Raw genomic sequence first — 22,234 nt, forward strand, 5'->3', positions numbered from 1 at the left:
TGGCATACAGACGAGGTTAGATTAGGATATCTGCTCGGCATGGACGGATTGGACCGAAGGGTATGTTTCTATTTGTGTATGATGCCAAAACTCAGAGCAAGATCAACTTCTGGAACTTGGTGCCGAAGATAAGATCAGTAATTGAGGCTAACAGAGAATGAGATTATAAGGTTTCTCCTGACTAAAGACCTCAATGGCTCAGAGAACAATCGAAGAAAATATTGAAAATACATTTTCCAATATCAATCCAGTTTAGCATTGCGTAATGAAGCAAATTCCTCAAATAAGTGAGGAACCACATGTGAATACAACCGGAAAATATTACATCACATTCAATTTGTCAACCGCTGAGGTATAACACGTGATATTGGGAGCCGTGTCTTTATGCAGCTCCAGTGGCGCAATCGGTCAGCGCGCGGTACTTATATGTCAGTGTCTCGGCGTGCGCAATGCCGAGGTTGTGAGTTCGAGCCTCACCTGGAGCAGTTTTGTCTGCTCATGGCCAAAGCGTCTATTGGAAATTTCCAGTTTCTCTGCTTTGACAAATGTCTCGGCAATCAATCAACGTATCCTGGAAATATTTGAAATCTGAACAGATATCTGGGGAAGCACATGAGCAGGTGATCTTGTTCAGCTCAAAAATGCTTCGAATCAGCGGCCTGCTTGATTTAAATTGCCGGCAAGCCATGTTTAGTTGGTATTTCTTTATTCAACTGGCTACAAACTCACACAGGTCGATGTAGTAATCAAAAAGGAATTAGATTTATCTCATTGAACCGTATGAATGTTATATTCGGCTTTGCTTGGAACATTTGTCTGATTCAAATAAAGAACTGCTGAGAAGAAGAGGATCAAAATGCAAAAATACAGAACCTTGTTTGTGGGTTTCTTGGGCGGAGATCAGAGTGTTCCAAATGGACCTAGCATCATCTGAGTGTGATCAAACCTTTAAGGCACCAGGGTAAAGTAGGAAGTGCGTCTCCGGGAGATGGTTCACTTCAGACTCACGCGGGTCTAACTTTTCAAAACTCTCAGCTTTTTTCATACTCAATCTGAAGTGTTCAATAATCTTCTTCACACGTGAAGTCAAAGAAATTCGAAATTGTTCCCCAACCACCGCAAGTGGCTTTCTCTGACTGTTAAATTCCCTCCTGAGGAACCGAGGGTAGCAGGCACATAATTCTTTGAGGTTTGAGGCACACGTAGACACGTTGTTTGAAGGTCACCACTCAGCCTCCGATGATCGAGGGAAAACAGCCCAAGACTGTTCACCCTCGGACTTTAGCTCAAGTCTTTTTAACCTGGCAACCTCCTTGTAAATCTTTTCTGAACACATTCATGTCGGAAGGTTTGAGTGGGATATAGGACAAATGCTGGCATACAGACGAGGTTAGATTAGGATATCTGCTCGGCATGGACGGATTGGACCGAAGGGTATGTTTCTATTTGTGTATGATGCCAAAACTCAGAGCAAGATCAACTTCTGGAACTTGGTGCCGAAGATAAGATCAGTAATTGAGGCTAACAGAGAATGAGATTATAAGGTTTCTCCTGACTAAAGACCTCAATGGCTCAGAGAACAATCGAAGAAAATATTGAAAATACATTTTCCAATATCAATCCAGTTTAGCATTGCGTAATGAAGCAAATTCCTCAAATAAGTGAGGAACCACATGTGAATACAACCGGAAAATATTACATCACATTCAATTTGTCAACCGCTGAGGTATAACACGTGATATTGGGAGCCGTGTCTTTATGCAGCTCCAGTGGCGCAATCGGTCAGCGCGCGGTACTTATATGTCAGTGTCTCGGCGTGCGCAATGCCGAGGTTGTGAGTTCAAGCCTCACCTGGAGCAGTTTTGTCTGCTCATGGCCAAAGCGTCTATTGGAAATTTCCAGTTTCTCTGCTTTGACAAATGTCTCGGCAATCAATCAACGTATCCTGGAAATATTTGAAATCTGAACAGATATCTGGGGAAGCACATGAGCAGGTGATCTTGTTCAGCTCAAAAATGCTTCGAATCAGCGGCCTGCTTGATTTAAATTGCCGGCAAGCCATGTTTAGTTGGTATTTCTTTATTCAACTGGCTACAAACTCACACAGGTCGATGTAGTAATCATAAAGGAATTAGATTTATCTCATTGAACCGTATGAATGTTATATTCGACTTTGCTTGGAACAATTGTCTGATTCAAATAAAGAACTGCTGAGAAGAAGAGGATCAAAATGCAAAAATACAGAACCTTGTTTGTGGGTTTCTTGGGCGGAGATCAGAGTGTTCCAAATGGACCTAGCATCATCTGAGTGTGATCAAACCTTTAAGGCACCAGGGTAAAGTAGGAAGTGCGTCTCCGGGAGATGGTTCACTTCAGACTCACGGGGGTCTAACTTTTCAAAACTCTCAGCTTTTTTCATACTCAATCTGAAGTGTTCAATAATCTTCTTCACACGTGAAGTCAAAGAAATTCGAAATTGTTCCCCAACCACCGCAAGTGGCTTTCTCTGACTGTTAAATTCCCTCCTGAGGAACCGAGGGTAGCAGGCACATAATTCTTTGAGGTTTGAGGCACACGTAGACACGTTGTTTGAAGGTCACCACTCAGCCTCCGATGATCGAGGGAAAACAGCCCAAGACTGTTCACCCTCGGACTTTAGCTCAAGTCTTTTTAACCTGGCAACCTCCTTGTAAATCTTTTCTGAACACATTCATGTCGGAAGGTTTGAGAGGGATATAGGACAAATGCTGGCATACAGACGAGGTTAGATTAGGATATCTGCTCGGCATGGACGGATTGGACCGAAGGGTATGTTTCTATTTGTGTATGATGCCAAAACTCAGAGCAAGATCAACTTCTGGAACTTGGTGCCGAAGATAAGATCAGTAATTGAGGCTAACAGAGAATGAGATTATAAGGTTTCTCCTGACTAAAGACCTCAATGGCTCAGAGAACAATCGAAGAAAATATTGAAAATACATTTTCCAATATCAATCCAGTTTAGCATTGCGTAATGAAGCAAATTCCTCAAATAAGTGAGGAACCACATGTGAATACAACCGGAAAATATTACATCACATTCAATTTGTCAACCGCTGAGGTATAACACGTGATATTGGGAGCTGTGTCTTTATGCAGCTCCAGTGGCACAATCGGTCAGCGCGCGGTGCTTATATGTCAGTGTCTCGGCGTGCGCAATGCCGAGGTTGTGAGTTCGAGCCTCACCTGGAGCAGTTTTGTCTGCTCATGGCCAAAGCGTCTATTGGAAATTTCCAGTTTCTCTGCTTTGACAAATGTCTCGGCAATCAATCAACGGATCCTGGAAATATTTGAAATCTGAACAGATATCTGGGGGAGCACATGAGCAGGTGATCTTGTTCAGCTCAAAAATGCTTCGAATCAGCGGCCTGCTTGATTTAAATTGCCGGCAAGCCATGTTTAGTTGGTATTTCTTTATTTAACTGGCTACAAACTCACACAGGTTGTAATCTAAAAGGAATTAGATTTATCTCATTGAACCGTATGAATGTTATATTCGGCTTTGCTTGGAACATTTGTCTGATTCAAATAAAGAACTGCTGAGAAGAAGAGGATCAAAATGCAAAAATATCTGGGGAAGCACATGAGCAGGTGATCTTGTTCAGCTCAAAAATGCTTCGAATCAGCGGCCTGCTTGATTTAAATTGCCGGCAAGCCATGTTTAGTTGGTATTTCTTTATTCAACTGGCTACAAACTCACACAGGTCGATGTAGTAATCAAAAAGGAATTAGATTTATCTCATTGAACCGAATGAATGTTATATTCGGCTTTGCTTGGAACATTTGTCTGATTCAAATAAAGAACTGCTGAGAAGAAGAGGATCAAAATGCAAAAATACAGAACCTTGTTTGTGGGTTTCTTGGGCGGAGATCAGAGTGTTCCAAATGGACCTAGCATCATCTGAGTGTGATCAAACCTTTAAGGCACCAGGGTAAAGTAGGAAGTGCGTCTCCGGGAGATGGTTCACTTCAGACTCACGCGGGTCTAACTTTTCAAAACTCTCAGCTTTTTTCATACTCAATCTGAAGTGTTCAATAATCTTCTTCACACGTGAAGTCAAAGAAATTCGAAATTGTTCCCCAACCACCGCAAGTGGCTTTCTCTGACTGTTAAATTCCCTCCTGAGGAACCGAGGGTTGCAGGCACATAATTCTTTGAGGTTTGAGGCACACGTAGACACGTTGTTTGAAGGTCACCACTCAGCCTCCGATGATCGAGGGAAAACAGCCCAAGACTGTTCACCCTCGGACTTTAGCTCAAGTCTTTTTAACCTGGCAACCTCCTTGTAAATCTTTTCTGAACACATTCATGTCGGAAGGTTTGAGAGGGATATAGGACAAATGCTGGCATACAGACGAGGTTAGATTAGGATATCTGCTCGGCATGGACGGATTGGACCGAAGGGTATGTTTCTATTTGTGTATGATGCCAAAACTCAGAGCAAGATCAACTTCTGGAACTTGGTGCCGAAGATAAGATCAGTAATTGAGGCTAACAGAGAATGAGATTATAAGGTTTCTCCTGACTAAAGACCTCAATGGCTCAGAGAACAATCGAAGAAAATATTGAAAATACATTTTCCAATATCAATCCAGTTTAGCATTGCGTAATGAAGCAAATTCCTCAAATAAGTGAGGAACCACATGTGAATACAACCGGAAAATATTACATCACATTCAATTTGTCAACCGCTGAGGTATAACACGTGATATTGGGAGCCGTGTCTTTATGCAGCTCCAGTGGCGCAATCGGTCAGCGCGCGGTACTTATATGTCAGTGTCTCGGCGTGCGCAATGCCGAGGTTGTGAGTTCGAGCCTCACCTGGAGCAGTTTTGTCTGCTCATGGCCAAAGCGTCTATTGGAAATTTCCAGTTTCTCTGCTTTGACAAATGTCTCGGCAATCAATCAACGTATCCTGGAAATATTTGAAATCTGAACAGATATCTGGGGAAGCACATGAGCAGGTGATCTTGTTCAGCTCAAAAATGCTTCGAATCAGCGGCCTGCTTGATTTAAATTGCCGGCAAGCCATGTTTAGTTGGTATTTCTTTATTCAACTGGCTACAAACTCACACAGGTCCCTGAATGTGTCCCTGAAGAGGCCAGTGTGGGAGTGTGCCTCAGTCCAGGCCAGTGCGGGAGTGTGTTCCAGACCAGACAAATGCGGGAGTGAGTCCCAGACCAGGCCAGTGCGGGGTTGAGTCCCAGACCAGGCCAGTGCGGGAGTGTGTCCCAGACTAGGCCATTGCAGGAGTGAGTCCCGGAACAAGCCAGTGCGGGAGTGTGCCCCAGACCAGACCGGTGTGGGAGTGAGTCCCAGACCAGGCCAGTATGGAAGTGTGTCCCAGACCAGGCCAGTGCAGGAATGAGTCCCAGACCAGGCTAGTGCGGGATTGAGTCACAGACCAGACTAGTGCGGGAGTGAGTCACAGACCAGGTCAGTGTGGAATTGAAAATACCGACCAGGCCAGTGCAGTGGTGTGTCCCAGACCAGGCCAGTGCAGAGTGAGTCCCTGTCTAGGCCAGTGCAGTGGTGTGTCCCAGACCAGGCCAGTGCAGGAGTGTGCCCCAGACCAGGCCAGTGCGGGAGTGTGTCCCAGGCCAGTCTAGTGCAGGAGTGTGTCCCAGACCAGACGTGTGCGGTATTGAGTCCCCGACCAGGCCAGTGTGGAAGTGACTACCAGACCAGGCCAGTGCAGGTGTGCGTCCCAGACCAAGCCAGATTGGGAGTGTGTCCCAGAGCAGGCCAGCGTGGGAGTGTGCCCCAGACCAGGCCACAGCGAGAGTGACTCACAGACCAGGCCAGTGCGGGAGTGTGTCTCAGACCATGCCAATGCGGGAGTGTGTCACAGACCAGGCCAGTGCGGGAGTGAGTCCCAGACCAGGCCAGTGTGGAAGTGAGACCCAGACCAGGCCAGTGCAGGGGTGTGTCCCAGATCAGGCCAGTGCGGGAGTGAGTCCCAGACCAGGCCAGTGCGGGAGTGATTCGCAGACCAGGCCAGTGCAGGAGTGCGTCCCAGACCACGCCAGTGCGGGAGTGAGTCCCAGAGTAGGACAGTGCGGGAGTGAGTCCCAGACCAGGCCAGTGCGGGAATGTGTCCCAGACCAGGTCAGTACGGGAGTGTGTCCCAGACCAGGTCAGTATGGGAGTGGGTCCCAGACCAGACCAGTATGGGAGTGAGTCCCAGAGTAGGACTGTGTGGGAGTGGGTCCCAGACAAGGCCAGTACAGGAGTGCGTCCCAGACCACGCCAGTGCAGGAGTGAGTCCCAGACTAGGCCAGTACAGGAGTCTGTCCCAGGCCAGGCCAGTGTGGGAGTGAGTCCCAGACCAGACCAATGCGGGAGTTACTCCCTGACCAGGCCAGGGCAGTGTATGTCCCAGAGCTGACCAATGCGGGATTGAATCTCAGACCAGGCCAGTGCAAGAGTGTGTCACAGACCAGGCCAGTGCGGGTGTGAGTCCCAGACCAGGTCAGTGCAAGAGTGAGTCCCAGATCAGGCCAGCGCGAAAGTGAGTCCCAGACCAGACCAGTACGGGTGTGTGCCACAGACTAGGCCAGCGTGGGAGTGAATCCAAGACCAGGCCAGTGCGGGAGTTAGTCCTACACGAGGCCAGTGTAGTGGTGTGTCCCAGATCACGTCAGTACGGGAGTGGGTCGCAGACCAGGCCAGTACGGGAGTGAGTCCCAGAGTAGGACAGTGCAGGAGTGAGTCCCAGACTAGGCCAGTGCGGGAATGTGTCCCAGACCAGGTCAGTACGGGAGTGTGTCCCAGACCAGGTCAGTACGGGAGTGGGTCCCAGACCAGACCAGTATGGGAGTGAGTCCCAGAGTAGGACTGTGTGGGAGTGGGTCCCAGACAAGGCCAGTACAGGAGTGCGTCCCACACCAGGCCAGCGTGGGAGTGAGTCCCAGTGTCGGACACTGCAGGAGTGAGTCCCAGACCAGGCCAGTGTTGGAGTGAGTCCCCGAGCAGGACAGTGCGGGAGTGAGTCCCAGACCAGGCCAGTGTGGGCATGTGTCCTAGACAAGGTCAGTGGGGCAGTGAGTCCCAGACAGGGCCAGTGCGGGAGATTGTCCCAGACCAAGCCACTGCAGGAGTGAGTCCCTGACCAGGCCAGTGCGGGAGAGATTCCCAGACCAGGCCAGTGTGGGAGTGAGTCCCAGACCAGGCCAGTGCGGGCATGTGTCCTAGACAAGGTCAGTGGGGCAGTGAGTCCCAGACCGGGCCAGTGCGGGAGATTGTCCCAGACCAAGCCACTGCAGGAGTGAGTCCCTGACCAGGCCAGTGCGGGAGAGATTCCCAGACCAGGCCAGATGCAGGAGTGAGTCGCAGAGCAGGCCAGTGCGGGAGTGAGTCACAGACCAGGCCAGTGCGGGAGTTACTCCCAGACCAGGCCAGTGTGGAAGTGAGTCCCCGACCAGTCCAGTACGGCAGTGTGCTCCAGATCAGGCCAGTGCGGGAGTGAGTCCCAGACCAGTCCAGTGCGGGAGTGAGTCCCAGACCAAGGCCAGTGTGGGAGTGTATCCCAATCCAGGCCAGTGTGGAAGTGTGTCCGAGACAAGGTCAGTGGGGCAGTGAGTCCCAGACCGGCCCAGTGCGGGAGATTGTCCCAGACCAAGCCACTGCAGGAGTGAGTCCCTGACCAAGCCAGTGCGGGAGCGAGTCCCAGACCAGGCCAGTGCAAAGAGCGTTCCAGACCAGGTTAGTGCTGTAATGTGTCCCAGATCAGGCCAGTGCGGGAGTGTTTCCCAGGCCAATCTAGTGCAGGAGTGTGTCCCAGACCAGACCTGTGCGGTAGTGAGTCCCCGACCAGGCCAGTGTGGAAGTGACTACCAGACCAGGCCAGTGCAGGTGTGCGTCCCAGACCAGGCCAGTGCAGGTGTGTGTCCCAGAGCAGGCCAGCATGGGAGTGTGCCCCAAACCAGGCCAGTGCGAGAGTGACTCACAGACCAGGCCAGTGCGGGATTAAGTCCCAGACCAGGCCTATGTGGGAGTGTATCCCAGACCAGGCCAGTGCGGGAGTGAGTCACAGACCAGGCCAGTGCGGGAGTTACTCCCAGACCAGGCCAGTGTGGAAGTGAGTCCCCGACAAGTCCAGTACGGCAGTGTGCTCCAGATCAGGCCAGTGCGGGAGTGAGTCCCAGACCAGTCCAGTGCGGGAGTGAGTCCCAGACCAAGGCCAATGTGGGAGTGTATCCCAATCCAGGCCAGTGTGGGAGAGAGTCCCAGAACAGGCCAGTGCAGGAGTGTATCCCAGACCAGGCCAGTGTGGAAGTGTGTCCCAGACCAGGCCAGTGCGGGCATGTGTCCTAGACAAGGTCAGTGGGGCAGTGAGTCCCAGACCGGCCCAGTGCGGGAGATTAGTCCCAGACCAAGCCACTGCAGGAGTGAGTCCCTGACCAGGCCAGTGCAGGAGTGAGTCCTAGACAAGGCAAGTTATGGAATGTGTCCCAGACCAGGCCGGTGTGGGTGGGTGTCACAGACCAGGCCAGTGCGGGAGTGTGCCTCAGTCCAGGCCAGTGTGGGAGTGTGTCCCAGACCAGGCCAGTTCGGGAGTATGTTCCAGACCAGACAAGTGCGGGATTGAGTCCCAGACCAGGCCAGAGCGGGGGTGCGTACCAGACTAGACCAGTGCGTGAGTGACTCTCAGACCAGGCCAGAGCGGGAGTGTGTCCCAGAACAGTCCAGTCGGGAGTGAGTCTCAGGCCAGGCTAGTGCAGGAGTGAGTCCCAGACCAGGCCAGTGCAGGAGTGCGTCCCACACCAGGCCAGTGCGGGATTGTGTCTCAGACCAGGCCAGCGCGGGAGTGAGTCCCAGTCCAGGCCAGTGCAGGAGTGAGTCCCTGACTAGGCCAGTGCAGGAGTGAGTTCCAGAACAGGCCAGTTCCCGAGTGAGTCCCAGACCAGGCCAGTGCGGGGGTGAGTCCCAGAGCAGGCCAGTGCAGGGGTGTGTCCCAGACTAGGCCATTGCAGGAGTGAGTCCCATAACAAGCCAGTGCGGGAATGAGTCCCAGTCCATGCCAGTGCAGGAGTGAATCACAGACCAGGCCAGTGTGGGTGTGTGTCCCAGACCAGGCCAGTGTGGGTGTGAGTCCCAGACCAGGCCTGTGCGGGTGTGTGTACCTGAACAGGGCAATGCCGGAGTTAATCCCGGGCCAGGCTAGTGCGGGAGTGAGTCCCAGAGAAGAACAGTGCAGGAGTGAATCAAACTCCAGGACAGTGTGGGAGTGTGTCCCAAACCAGGCCAGTGCGGGAGTGCATCCGAGACCAGGCTCGTGCGGTAGTGTGTCCCAGACCAGGGCAACGCGGGATTGTGTCCCAGACCAGAGCGGTGTGGGAGTGTGTCCCAGACCAGGCTAGTGCGGTAGTGCGTTGCTGAGAAGGCCAGTGTGGAAGTGACTACCAGACTAGGCCAATGCAGTTGTGCGTCCCAGACCAAGCCAGATCAGGAGTGTTTCCCAGAGCAGGCCAGCGTGGGAGTGTGCCCCAGACCAGGCAAGTGCGAGAGTGACTCACACACCAGGCCAGTGCGGGATTAAGTCCCAGACCAGGCCTATGTGGGAGTGTGTCCCAGACCAGTCCATGCAGGTGTGAGTCCCAGACCAGGCCAGTGTGGGAGTGTGTTCCAGACCAGACAAGTGCGGGAGCGAGTCCCAGACCAGGCCAGTGCAAAGAGCGTTCCAGACCAGGTTAGTGCTGTAATGTGTCCCAGATCAGGCCAGTGCGGGAGTGTTTCCCAGGTCAATCTAGTGCAGGAGTGTGTCCCAGACCAGACCTGTGCGGTAGTGAGTCCCCGACCAGGCCAGTGTGGAAGTGACTACCAGACCAGGCCAGTGCAGGTGTGCGTCCCAGACCAGGCCAGTGCAGGTGTGTGTCCCAGAGCAGGCCAGCATGGGAGTGTGCCCCAAACCAGGCCAGTGCGAGAGTGACTCACACACCAGGCCAGTGCGGGATTAAGTCCCAGACCAGGCCTATGTGGGAGTGTGTCCCAGACCAGTCCATGCAGGTGTGAGTCCCAGACCAGGCCAGTGTGGGAGTGTGTTCCAGACCAGACAAGTGCGGGAGCGAGTCCCAGACCAGGCCAGTGCAAAGAGCGTTCCAGACCAGGTTAGTGCTGTAATGTGTCCCAGATCAGGCCAGTGCGGGAGTGTTTCCCAGGTCAATCTAGTGCAGGAGTGTGTCCCAGACCAGACCTGTGCGGTAGTGAGTCCCCGACCAGGCCAGTGTGGAAGTGACTACCAGACCAGGCCAGTGCAGGTGTGCGTCCCAGACCAGGCCAGTGCAGGTGTGTGTCCCAGAGCAGGCCAGCATGGGAGTGTGCCCCAAACCAGGCCAGTGCGAGAGTGACTCACAGACCAGGCCAGTGCGGGATTAAGTCCCAGACCAGGCCTATGTGGGAGTGTATCTCAGACCAGGCCAGTGCGGGAGTGAGTCCCAGACCAGTCCAGTGCGGGAGTGAGTCCCAGACCAAGGCCAGTGTGGGAGTGTATCCCAATCCTGGCCAGTGTGAGAGAGAGTCCCAGAACAGGCCAGTGCAGGAGTGTATCCCAGACCAGGCCAGTGTGGAAGTGTGTCCCAGACCAGGCCAGTGCAGGAGTGAGTCCCAGACCAGGCCATTGCAGGAGTGAGTCCCAGGCCAGGCCAGTGCATGAATGAGTCCAAGGCCAGGCCAGTGCGGGAGAGGGTCCCAGAACAGGCCAGTGCAGGAGTGTATCCCAGACCAAGGCCAGTGTGGGAGTGTATCCCAATCCAGGCCTGTGTGGGAGAGAGTCCGAGATCAGGCCAATGCAGGAGTGTATCCCAGACCAGGCCAGTGCGGAAGTGTGTCCCAGACCAGGCCAGTGCGGGAGTGAGTCACAGACCAGGCCAGTGCGGGAGTGAGTCCCAGACCAGGCCAGTGTGGAATTGAAAACCGAGACCAGGCCAGCGCAGAGGTATGTCCCAGACCAGGCTAGTGTGGCAGCGAGACCCGGACCATTCCAGTACAGAGTTAGACCCAGACGGGGCCTGTGCGGGTCTGAGACGTAGACCAGGCCAGTGCGAGAGTGTGTCCCAGATCAATCCTGCGCGGGTGTAAGTCAAGACCAGGCCAGTGCGGGAGTCTGTCCCAGACCAGGCCTGTGCCAGAGTGTGTCCCAGACCAGGCCAGAGCAGGAGTGAGTCCCAGATCAGGCCTGTGCCAGAGTGTGTCCCAGACCAGGCCAGAGCAGGAGTGAGTCCCAGGCCAGGGCAACGCGGGAGTGAGACCCAGACGATGCCAGTGCAGGAGTGAGTCTCAGACCAGGCCAGTGCGGGAGTGAGTCCCAGACCAGGCCAGTGTGGAATTGAAAACCCAGACCAGGACAGTGCGGGGTAAGACCCAGATGAGGCCAGTGCGGGAGTGAGTCCCACACCAGGCCAGTGCGCGAGGGTGTCCCAGACCAGGCCAGTGCGGGATTGAGTCCCAGACCAGGCCAGTGCAGGAGTGAGTCCCTGTCTAGGCCAGTGCGCGAGTGAGTCCCAGACCAGGTCAGTGCAGGAATGAGTCCCAGACCAGGCCAGTGCGGGAGTGAGTCCCAGACCAGGCCAGTGTGGGAGAGAGTCCCAGAACAGGCCAGTGCAGGAGTGTATCCCAGACCAGGCCAGTGTGGAAGTGTGTCCCAGACCAGGCCAGTGCAGGAGTGAGTCCCAGACCAGGCCAGTGCAGGAGTGAGTCCCAGGCCAGGCCAGTGCAGGAATGAGTCCAAGGCCAGGCCAGTGCGGGAGAGGGTCCCAGAACAGACCAGTGCAGGAGTGTATCCCAGACCAGGCCAGTGCGGAAGTGTGTCCCAGACCAGGCCAGTGCGGGAGTGAGTCACAGACCAGGCCAGTGCGGGAGTGAGTCCCAGACCAGGCCAGTGTGGAATTGAAAACCGAGACCAGGCCAGCGCAGAGGTATGTTCTAGACCAGGCTAGTGTGGCAGCGAGACCCGGACCATTCCAGTACAGGGTTAGACCCAGACGGGACCTGTGCGGGTCTGAGTCGTAGACCAGGCCAGTGCGGGAGTGTGTCCCAGATCAATCCTGCGCGGGTGTAAGTCAAGACCAGGCCAGTGCGGGAGTCTGTCCCAGACCAGGCCTGTGCCAAAGTGTGTCCCAGACCAGGCCAGAGCAGGAGTGAGTCCCAGACCAGGCCTGTGCCAAAGTGTGTCCCAGACCAGGTCAGAGCAGGAGTGAGTCCCAGGCCAGGGCAACGCGGGAGTGGGTCCCAGACGATGCCAGTGCAGGAGTGAGTCTCAGACCAGGCCAGTGCGGGAGTGAGTCCCAGACCAGGCCAGTGTGGAATTGAAAACCTAGACCAGGACAGTGCGGGGTAAGACCCAGATGAGGCCAGTGAGGGAGTGAGTCCCACACCAGGCCAGTGCGCGAGAGTATCCCAGACCAGGCCAGTGTGGAAGTGACTACCAGACCAGGCCAATGCAGGTGTGCTTCCCAGACCAGGCCAGTGCAGGTGTGTGTCCCAGACCAAGGCAGATCAGGAGTGTGTCCCAGAGCAGGCCAGCGTGGGAATGTGCACCAGACCAGGCCAGTGGGAGAGTGACTCACACACCAGGCCAGTGCGGGATTAAGTCCCAGACCAGGCCTATGTGGGAGTGTGTCCCAGACCAGTCCATGCAGGTGTGAGTCCCAGACCAGGCCAGTGTGGGAGTGTGTTCCAGACCAGACAAGTGCGGGAGTGAGTCCCAGACCAGGCCAGTGCAAAGAGTGTTCGAGACCAGGTTAGTGCTGGAATGTGTCCCAGATCAGGCCAGTGCGGGAGTGTTTCCCAGGCCAATCTAGTGCAGGAGTGTGTCCCAGACCAGACCTGTGCGGTAGTGAGTCCCCGAGCAGGCCAGTGTGGAAGTGACTACCAGACCAGGCCAATGCAGGTGTGCTTCCCAGACCAGGCCAGTGCAGGTGTGTGTCCCAGAGCAGGCCAGCGTGGGAGTGTGCCCCAGACCAGGCCAGTGCGAGAGTGACTCACAGACCAGGCCAGTGCGGGACTAAGTCCCAGACCAGGCCTATGTGGGAGTGTATCCCAGACCAGGCCAGTGCGGGAGTGAGTCACAGACCAGGCCAGTGCGGGAGTTACTCCCAGACCAGGCCAGTGTGGAAGTGAGTCCCCGACCAGTCCAGTACGGCAGTGTGCTCCAGATCAGACCACTGCAGGAGTGAGTCCCTGACCAGGCCAGTGCGGGAGAGATTCCCAGACCAGGCCAGTGTGGGAGTGAGTCCCAGACCAGGCCAGTGCGGGCATGTGTCCTAGACAAGGTCAGTGGGGCAGTGAGTCCCAGACCGGGCCAGTGCGGGAGATTGTCCCAGACCAAGCCACTGCAGGAGTGAGTCCCTGACCAGGCCAGTGCGGGAGAGATTCCCAGACCAGGCCAGATGCAGGAGTGAGTCACAGACCAGGCCAGTGCGGGAGTTACTCCCAGATCAGGCCAGTGTGGAAGTGAGTCCCCGACCAGTCCAGTACGGCAGTGTGCTCCAGATCAGGCCAGTGCGGGAGTGAGTCCCAGACCAAGGCCAGTGTGGGAGTGTATCCCAATCCAGGCCAGTGTGGGAGAGAGTCCCAGAACAGGCCAGTGCAGGAGTGTATCCCAGACCAGGCCAGTGTGGAAGTGTGTCCCAGACCAGGCCAGTGCGGGCATGTGTCCGAGACAAGGTCAGTGGGGCAGTGAGTCCCAGACCGGCCCAGTGCGGGAGATTGTCCCAGACCAAGCCACTGCAGGAGTGAGTCCCTGACCAAGCCAGTGCGGGAGCGAGTCCCAGACCAGGTTAGTGCTGTAATGTGTCCCAGATCAGGCCAGTGCGGGAGTTTTTCCCAGGCCAATCTAGTGCAGGAGTGTGTCCCAGACCAGACCTGTGCGGTAGTGAGTCCCCGACCAGGCCAGTGTGGAAGTGACTACCAGACCAGGCCAGTGCAGGTGTGCGTCCCAGACCAGGCCAGTGCAGGTGTGTGTCCCAGAGCAGGCCAGCATGGGAGTGTGCCCCAAACCAGGCCAGTGCGAGAGTGACTCACAGACCAGGCCAGTGCGGGATTAAGTCCCAGACCAGGCCTATGTGGGAGTGTATCCCAGACCAGGCCAGTGCGGGAGTGAGTCACAGACCAGGCCAGTGCGGGAGTTACTCCCAGACCAGGCCAGTGTGGAAGTGAGTCCCCGACAAGTCCAGTACGGCAGTGTGCTCCAGATCAGGCCAGTGCGGGAGTGAGTCCCAGACCAGTCCAGTGCGGGAGTGAGTCCCAGACCAAGGCCAATGTGGGAGTGTATCCCAATCCAGGCCAGTGTGGGAGAGAGTCCCAGAACAGGCCAGTGCAGGAGTGTATCCCAGACCAGGCCAGTGTGGAAGTGTGTCCCAGACCAGGCCAGTGCGGGCATGTGTCCTAGACAAGGTCAGTGGGGCAGTGAGTCCCAGACCGGCCCAGTGCGGGAGATTAGTCCCAGACCAAGCCACTGCAGGAGTGAGTCCCTGACCAGGCCAGTGCGGGAGAGATTCCCAGACCAAGCCAGTGCAGGAGTGAGTCCTAGACAAGGCAAGTTATGGAATGTGTCCCAGACCAGGCCGGTGTGGGTGGGTGTCACAGACCAGGCCAGTGCGGGAGTGTGCCTCAGTCCAGGCCAGTGTGGGAGTGTGTCCCAGACCAGGCCAGTTCGGGAGTATGTTCCAGACCAGACAAGTGCGGGATTGAGTCCCAGACCAGGCCAGAGCGGGAGTGCGTACCAGACTAGACCAGTGCGTGAGTGAATCTCAGACCAGGCCAGAGCGGGAGTGTGTCCCAGAACAGTCCAGTCGGGAGTGAGTCTCAGGCCAGGCTAGTGCAGGAGTGAGTCCCAGACCAGGCCAGTGCAGGAGTGCGTCCCACACCAGGCCAGTGCGGGATTGTGTCTCAGACCAGGCCAGCGCGGGAGTGAGTCCCAGTCCAGGCCAGTGCAGGAGTGAGTCCCTGACTAGGCCAGTGCAGGAGTGAGTTCCAGAACAGGCCAGTTCCCGAGTGAGTCCCAGACCAGGCCAGTGCGGGGGTGAGTCCCAGAGCAGGCCAGTGCAGGGGTGTGTCCCAGACTAGGCCATTGCAGGAGTGAGTCCCATAACAAGCCAGTGCGGGAATGAGTCCCAGTCCATGCCAGTGCAGGAGTGAATCACAGACCAGGCCAGTGTGGATGTGTGTCCCAGACCAGGCCAGTGTGGGTGTGAGTCCCAGACCAGGCCTGTGCGGGTGTGTGTACCTGAACAGGGCAATGCCGGAGTTAATCCCGGGCCAGGCTAGTGCGGGAGTGAGTCCCAGAGAAGAACAGTGCAGGAGTGAATCAAACTCCAGGACAGTGTGGGAGTGTGTCCCAAACCAGGCCAGTGCGGGAGTGCATCCGAGACCAGGCTCGTGCGGTAGTGTGTCCCAGACCAGGGCAACGCGGGATTGTGTCCCAGACCAGAGCGGTGTGGGAGTGTGTCCCAGACCAGGCTAGTGCGGGAGTGAGTCACAGACCAGGCCAGTGCGGGACTGAGTCTTAGACCAGGCCAGTGTGGGACTGTGTCTTAGACCAGGCCAGTGTGGAATTGAAAACCCAGACCAGGCCAGTGCAGGGGTGTGTCCCAGACCATGCCACTGCAGGAGTGAGTCTCTGTCTAGGCCAGTGCGGGAGTGAGACCCAGACCAGGTCAGTGCAGGAATGAGTCCCAGACCAGGCCAGTGCGGGAGTGAGTCCCAGACCAGGCCAGTGTGGGAGTGAGTCCCAGACCAGGCCAGTGCGGTAGTGCGTTGCTGAGAAGGCCAGTGTGGAAGTGACTACCAGACTAGGCCAATGCAGGTGTGCGTCCCAGACCAAGCCAGATCAGGAGTGTTTCCCAGAGCAGGCCAGCGTGGGAGTGTGCCCCAGACCAGGCCAGTGCGAGAGTGACTCACACACCAGGCCAGTGCGGGATTAAGTCCCAGACCAGGCCTATGTGGGAGTGTGTCCCAGACCAGTCCATGCAGGTGTGAGTCCCAGACCAGGCCAGTGTGGGAGTGTGTTCCAGACCAGACAAGTGCGGGAGCGAGTCCCAGACCAGGCCAGTGCAAAGAGCGTTCCAGACCAGGTTAGTGCTGTAATGTGTCCCAGATCAGGCCAGTGCGGGAGTGTTTCCCAGGTCAATCTAGTGCAGGAGTGTGTCCCAGATCAGACCTGTGCGGTAGTGAGTCCCCGACCAGGCCAGTGTGGAAGTGACTACCAGACCAGGCCAGTGCAGGTGTGCGTCCCAGACCAGGCCAGTGCAGGTGTGTGTCCCAGAGCAGGCCAGCATGGGAGTGTGCCCCAAACCAGGCCAGTGCGAGAGTGACTCACAGACCAGGCCAGTGCGGGATTAAGTCCCAGACCAGGCCTATGTGGGAGTGTATCCCAGACCAGGCCAGTGCGGGAGTGAGTCACAGACCAGGCCAGTGCGGGAGTTACTCCCAGACCAGGCCAGTGTGGAAGTGAGTCCCCGACCAGTCCAATACGGCAGTGTGCTCCAGATCAGGCCAGTGCGGGAGTGAGTCCCAGACCAGTCCAGTGCGGGAGTGAGTCCCAGACCAAGGCCAGTGTGGGAGTGTATCCCAATCCAGGCCAGTGTGAGAGAGAGTCCCAGAACAGGCCAGTGCAGGAGTGTATCCCAGACCAGGCCAGTGTGGAAGTGTGTCCCAGACCAGGCCAGTGCAGGAGTGAGTCCCAGACCAGGCCATTGCAGGAGTGAGTCCCAGGCCAGGCCAGTGCATGAATGAGTCCAAGGCCAGGCCAGTGCGGGAGAGGGTCCCAGAACAGGCCAGTGCAGGAGTGTATCCCAGACCAAGGCCAGTGTGGGAGTGTATCCCAATCCAGGCCTGTGTGGGAGAGAGTCCGAGATCAGGCCAATGCAGGAGTGTATCCCAGACCAGGCCAGTGCGGAAGTGTGTCCCAGACCAGGCCAGTGCGGGAGTGAGTCACAGACCAGGCCAGTGCGGGAGTGAGTCCCAGACCAGGCCAGTGTGGAATTGAAAACCGAGACCAGGCCAGCGCAGAGGTATGTCCCAGACCAGGCTAGTGTGGCAGCGAGACCCGGACCATTCCAGTACAGAGTTAGACCCAGACGGGGCCTGTGCGGGTCTGAGACGTAGACCAGGCTAGTGCGGGAGTGTGTCCCAGATCAATCCTGCGCGGGTGTAAGTCAAGACCAGGCCAGTGCGGGAGTCTGTCCCAGACCAGGCCTGTGCCAGAGTGTGTCCCAGACCAGGCCAGAGCAGGAGTGAGTCCCAGATCAGGCCTGTGCCAGAGTGTGTCCCAGACCAGGCCAGAGCAGGAGTGAGTCCCAGGCCAGGGCAACGCGGGAGTGAGACCCAGACGATGCCAGTGCAGGAGTGAGTCTCAGACCAGGCCAGTGCGGGAGTGAGTCCCAGACCAGGCCAGTGTGGAATTGAAAACCCAGACCAGGACAGTGCGGGGTAAGACCCAGATGAGGCCAGTGCGGGAGTGAGTCCCACACCAGGCCAGTGCGCGAGGGTGTCCCAGACCAGGCCAGTGCGGGATTGAGTCCCAGACCAGGCCAGTGCAGGAGAGAGTCCCTGTCTAGGCCAGTGCGCGAGTGAGTCCCAGACCAGGTCAGTGCAGGAATGAGTCCCAGACCAGGCCAGTGCGGGAGTGAGTCCCAGACCAGGCCAGTGTGGGAGTGAGTCCCAGACCAGGCCAGTGCAGTAGTGCGTCGCAGACCAGGCCAGTGTGGAAGTGACTACCAGACTAGGCCAATGCAGGTGTGTGTCCCAGACCAAGGCAGATCAGGAGTGTGTCCCAGAGCAGGCCAGCGTGGGAATGTGCACCAGACCAGGCCAGTGGGAGAGTGACTCACACACCAGGCCAGTGCGGGATTAAGTCCCAGACCAGGCCTATGTGGGAGTGTGTCCCAGACCAGTCCATGCAGGTGTGAGTCCCAGACCAGGCCAATGTGGGAGTGTGTTTCAGACCGGACAAGTGCGGGAATGAGTCCCAGACCAGGCCAGTGCAAAGAGTGTTCGAGACCAGGTTAGTGCTGGAATGTGTCCCAGATCAGGCCAGTGCGGGAGTGTTTCCCAGGCCAATCTAGTGCAGGAGTGTGTCCCTGACCAGACCTGTGCGGTAGTGAGTCCCTGAGCAGGCCAGTGTGGAAGTGACTACCAGACCAGGCCAATGCAGGTGTGCTTCCCAGACCAGGCCAGTGCAGGTGTGTGTCCCAGAGCAGGCCAGCGTGGGAGTGTGCCCCAGACCAGGCCAGTGCGAGAGTGACTCACAGACCAGGCCAGTGCGGGATTAAGTCCCAGACCAGGCCTATGTGGGAGTGTATCCCAGACCAGGCCAGTGCGGGAGTGAGTCACAGACCAGGCCAGTGCGGGAGTTACTCCCAGACCAGGCCAGTGTGGAAGTGAGTCCCCGACCAGTCCAGTACGGCAGTGTGCTCCAGATCAGGCCAGTGCGGGAGTGAGTTCCAGACCAGTCCAGTGCGGGAGTGAGTCCCAGACCAAGGCCAGTGTGGGAGTGTATCCCAATCCAGGCCAGTGTGGGAGAGAGTCCCAGAACAGGCCAGTGCAGGAGTGTATCCCAGACCAGGCCAGTGTGGAAGTGTGTCCCAGACCAGGCCAGTGCAGGAGTGAGTCCCAGACCAGGCCAGTGCAGGAGTGAGTCCCAGGCCAGGCCAGTGCAGGAATGAGTGCAAGGCCAGGCCAGTGCGGGAGAGGGTCCCAGAACAGACCAGTGCAGGAGTGTATCCCAGACCAGGCCAGTGCGGAAGTGTGTCCCAGACCAGGCCAGTGCGGGAGTGAGTCCCAGACCAGGCCAGTGTGGAATTGAAAACCGAGACCAGGCCAGCGCAGAGGTATGTTCTAGACCAGGCTAGTGTGGCAGCGAGACCCGGACCATTCCAGTACAGGGTTAGACCCAGACGGGACCTGTGCGGGTCTGAGTCGTAGACCAGGCCAGTGCGGGAGTGTGTCCCAGATCAATCCTGCGCGGGTGTAAGTCAAGACCAGGCCAGTGCGGGAGTCTGTCCCAGACCAGGCCTGTGCCAAAGTGTGTCCCAGACCAGGCCAGAGCAGGAGTGAGTCCCAGACCAGGCCTGTGCCAAAGTGTGTCCCAGACCAGGTCAGAGCAGGAGTGAGTCCCAGGCCAGGGCAACGCGGGAGTGGGTCCCAGACGATGCCAGTGCAGGAGTGAGTCTCAGACCAGGCCAGTGCGGGAGTGAGTCCCAGACCAGGCCAGTGTGGAATTGAAAACCTAGACCAGGACAGTGCGGGGTAAGACCCAGATGAGGCCAGTGCGGGAGTGAGTCCCACACCAGGCCAGTGCGCGAGAGTATCCCAGACCAGGCCAGTGTGGAAGTGACTACCAGACCAGGCCAATGCAGGTGTGCTTCCCAGACCAGGCCAGTGCAGGTGTGTGTCCCAGACCAAGGCAAGTGCAAAGAGTGTTCGAGACCAGGTTAGTGCTGGAATGTGTCCCAGATCAGGCCAGTGCGGGAGTGTTTCCCAGGCCAATCTAGTGCAGGAGTGTGTCCCTGACCAGACCTGTGCGGTAGTGAGTCCCCGAGCAGGCCAGTGTGGAAGTGACTACCAGACCAGGCCAATGCAGGTGTGCTTCCCAGACCAGGCCAGTGCAGGTGTGTGTCCCAGAGCAGGCCAGCGTGGGAGTGTGCCCCAGACCAGGCCAGTGCGAGAGTGACTCACAGACCAGGCCAGTGCGGGATTAAGTCCCAGACCAGGCCTATGTGGGAGTGTATCCCAGACCAGGCCAGTGCGGGAGTGAGTCACAGACCAGGCCAGTGCGGGAGTTACTCCCAGACCAGGCCAGTGTGGAAGTGAGTCCCCGACCAGTCCAGTACGGCAGTGTGCTCCAGATCAGGCCAGTGCGGGAGTGAGTTCCAGACCAGTCCAGTGCGGGAGTGAGTCCCAGACCAAGGCCAGTGTGGGAGTGTATCCCAATCCAGGCCAGTGTGGGAGAGAGTCCCAGAACAGGCCAGTGCAGGAGTGTATCCCAGACCAGGCCAGTGTGGAAGTGTGTCCCAGACCAGGCCAGTGCAGGAGTGAGTCCCAGACCAGGCCAGTGCAGGAGTGAGTCCCAGGCCAGGCCAGTGCAGGAATGAGTCCAAGGCCAGGCCAGTGCGGGAGAGGGTCCCAGAACAGACCAGTGCAGGAGTGTATCCCAGACCAGGCCAGTGCGGAAGTGTGTCCCAGACCAGGCCAGTGCGGGAGTGAGTCACAGACCAGGCCAGTGCGGGAGTGAGTCCCAGACCAGGCCAGTGTGGAATTGAAAACCGAGACCAGGCCAGCGCAGAGGTATGTTCTAGACCAGGCTAGTGTGGCAGCGAGACCCGGACCATTCCAGTACAGGGTTAGACCCAGACGGGACCTGTGCGGGTCTGAGTCGTAGACCAGGCCAGTGCAGGAGTGTGTCCCAGATCAATCCTGCGCGGGTGTAAGTCAAGACCAGGCCAGTGCGGGAGTCTGTCCCAGACCAGGCCTGTGCCAAAGTGTGTCCCAGACCAGGCCAGAGCAGGAGTGAGTCCCAGACCAGGCCTGTGCCAAAGTGTGTCCCAGACCAGGCCAGTGCAGGAGTTTATCCCAGACCAGGCCAGTGTGGAATTGAAAACCCAGAGCAGGCCAGTGCAGAGGTGTGTCCTAGACCAGGCCAGTGCAGGAGTGAGTCCCTGTCTAGGCCAGTGCGGGAGAGAGTCCCAGAACAGGCCAATGCAGGAGTTTATCCCAGACCAGGCCAGTGTGGAATTGAAAACCCAGACCAGGCCAGTGCAGGTGTGTGTCCCAGAGCAGGCCAGCGTGGGAGTGTGCCCCAGACCAGGCCAGTGCGAGAGTGACTCACAGACCAGGCCAGTGCGGGATTAAGTCCCAGACCAGGCCTATGTGGGAGTGTATCCCAGACCAGGCCAGTGCGGGAGTGAGTCACAGACCAGGCCAGTGCGGGAGTTACTCCCAGACCAGGCCAGTGTGGAAGTGAGTCCCCGACCAGTCCAGTACGGCAGTGTGCTCCAGATCAGGCCAGTGCGGGAGTGAGTTCCAGACCAGTCCAGTGCGGGAGTGAGTCCCAGACCAAGGCCAGTGTGGGAGTGTATCCCAATCCAGGCCAGTGTGGGAGAGAGTCCCAGAACAGGCCAGTGCAGGAGTGTATCCCAGACCAGGCCAGTGTGGAAGTGTGTCCCAGACCAGGCCAGTGCAGGAGTGAGTCCCAGACCAGGCCAGTGCAGGAGTGAGTCCCAGGCCAGGCCAGTGCAGGAATGAGTCCAAGGCCAGGCCAGTGCGGGAGAGGGTCCCAGAACAGACCAGTGCAGGAGTGTATCCCAGACCAGGCCAGTGCGGAAGTGTGTCCCAGACCAGGCCAGTGCGGGAGTGAGTCACAGACCAGGCCAGTGCGGGAGTGAGTCCCAGACCAGGCCAGTGTGGAATTGAAAACCGAGACCAGGCCAGCGCAGAGGTATGTTCTAGACCAGGCTAGTGTGGCAGCGAGACCCGGACCATTCCAGTACAGGGTTAGACCCAGACGGGACCTGTGCGGGTCTGAGTCGTAGACCAGGCCAGTGCGGGAGTGTGTCCCAGATCAATCCTGCGCGGGTGTAAGTCAAGACCAGGCCAGTGCGGGAGTCTGTCCCAGACCAGGCCTGTGCCAAAGTGTGTCCCAGACCAGGCCAGAGCAGGAGTGAGTCCCAGACCAGGCCTGTGCCAAAGTGTGTCCCAGACCAGGTCAGAGCAGGAGTGAGTCCCAGGCCAGGGCAACGCGGGAGTGGGTCCCAGACGATGCCAGTGCAGGAGTGAGTCTCAGACCAGGCCAGTGCGGGAGTGAGTCCCAGACCAGGCCAGTGTGGAATTGAAAACCTAGACCAGGACAGTGCGGGGTAAGACCCAGATGAGGCCAGTGCGGGAGTGAGTCCCACACCAGGCCAGTGCGCGAGAGTATCCCAGACCAGGCCAGTGTGGAAGTGACTACCAGACCAGGCCAATGCAGGTGTGCTTCCCAGACCAGGCCAGTGCAGGTGTGTGTCCCAGACCAAGGCAAGTGCAAAGAGTGTTCGAGACCAGGTTAGTGCTGGAATGTGTCCCAGATCAGGCCAGTGCGGGAGTGTTTCCCAGGCCAATCTAGTGCAGGAGTGTGTCCCTGACCAGACCTGTGCGGTAGTGAGTCCCCGAGCAGGCCAGTGTGGAAGTGACTACCAGACCAGGCCAATGCAGGTGTG

General features: G+C 57.1%; 4 non-coding genes across 4 annotated transcripts; all 4 read left to right on the forward strand.

The window, feature by feature from the left end:
• The first annotated feature begins 389 nt into the window (after nt 1-389).
• Nucleotides 390-485, forward strand: trnai-uau (transfer RNA isoleucine (anticodon UAU)). Its single transcript has 2 exons — nt 390-427; nt 450-485. It is a non-coding gene; the product is annotated as a tRNA-Ile (tRNA).
• Nucleotides 486-1,763: 1,278 nt separating this feature from the next.
• trnai-uau (transfer RNA isoleucine (anticodon UAU)) lies at nt 1,764-1,859 on the forward strand. Its single transcript has 2 exons — nt 1,764-1,801; nt 1,824-1,859. It is a non-coding gene; the product is annotated as a tRNA-Ile (tRNA).
• Nucleotides 1,860-3,137: 1,278 nt separating this feature from the next.
• On the forward strand, nt 3,138-3,233 carry trnai-uau (transfer RNA isoleucine (anticodon UAU)). The gene is made up of 2 exons: nt 3,138-3,175; nt 3,198-3,233. It is a non-coding gene; the product is annotated as a tRNA-Ile (tRNA).
• A 1,540-nt stretch (nt 3,234-4,773) lies between these two features.
• On the forward strand, nt 4,774-4,869 carry trnai-uau (transfer RNA isoleucine (anticodon UAU)). Its single transcript has 2 exons — nt 4,774-4,811; nt 4,834-4,869. It is a non-coding gene; the product is annotated as a tRNA-Ile (tRNA).
• The last annotated feature ends 17,365 nt before the right edge of the window (nt 4,870-22,234 follow it).

This window comes from Chiloscyllium plagiosum, unplaced genomic scaffold, assembly GCF_037043375.1.
Source record: "Chiloscyllium plagiosum isolate Xiang-an unplaced genomic scaffold, Cpla_swu_hap1 HiC_scaffold_21, whole genome shotgun sequence".
Lineage (NCBI taxonomy): Eukaryota > Metazoa > Chordata > Chondrichthyes > Orectolobiformes > Hemiscylliidae > Chiloscyllium > Chiloscyllium plagiosum.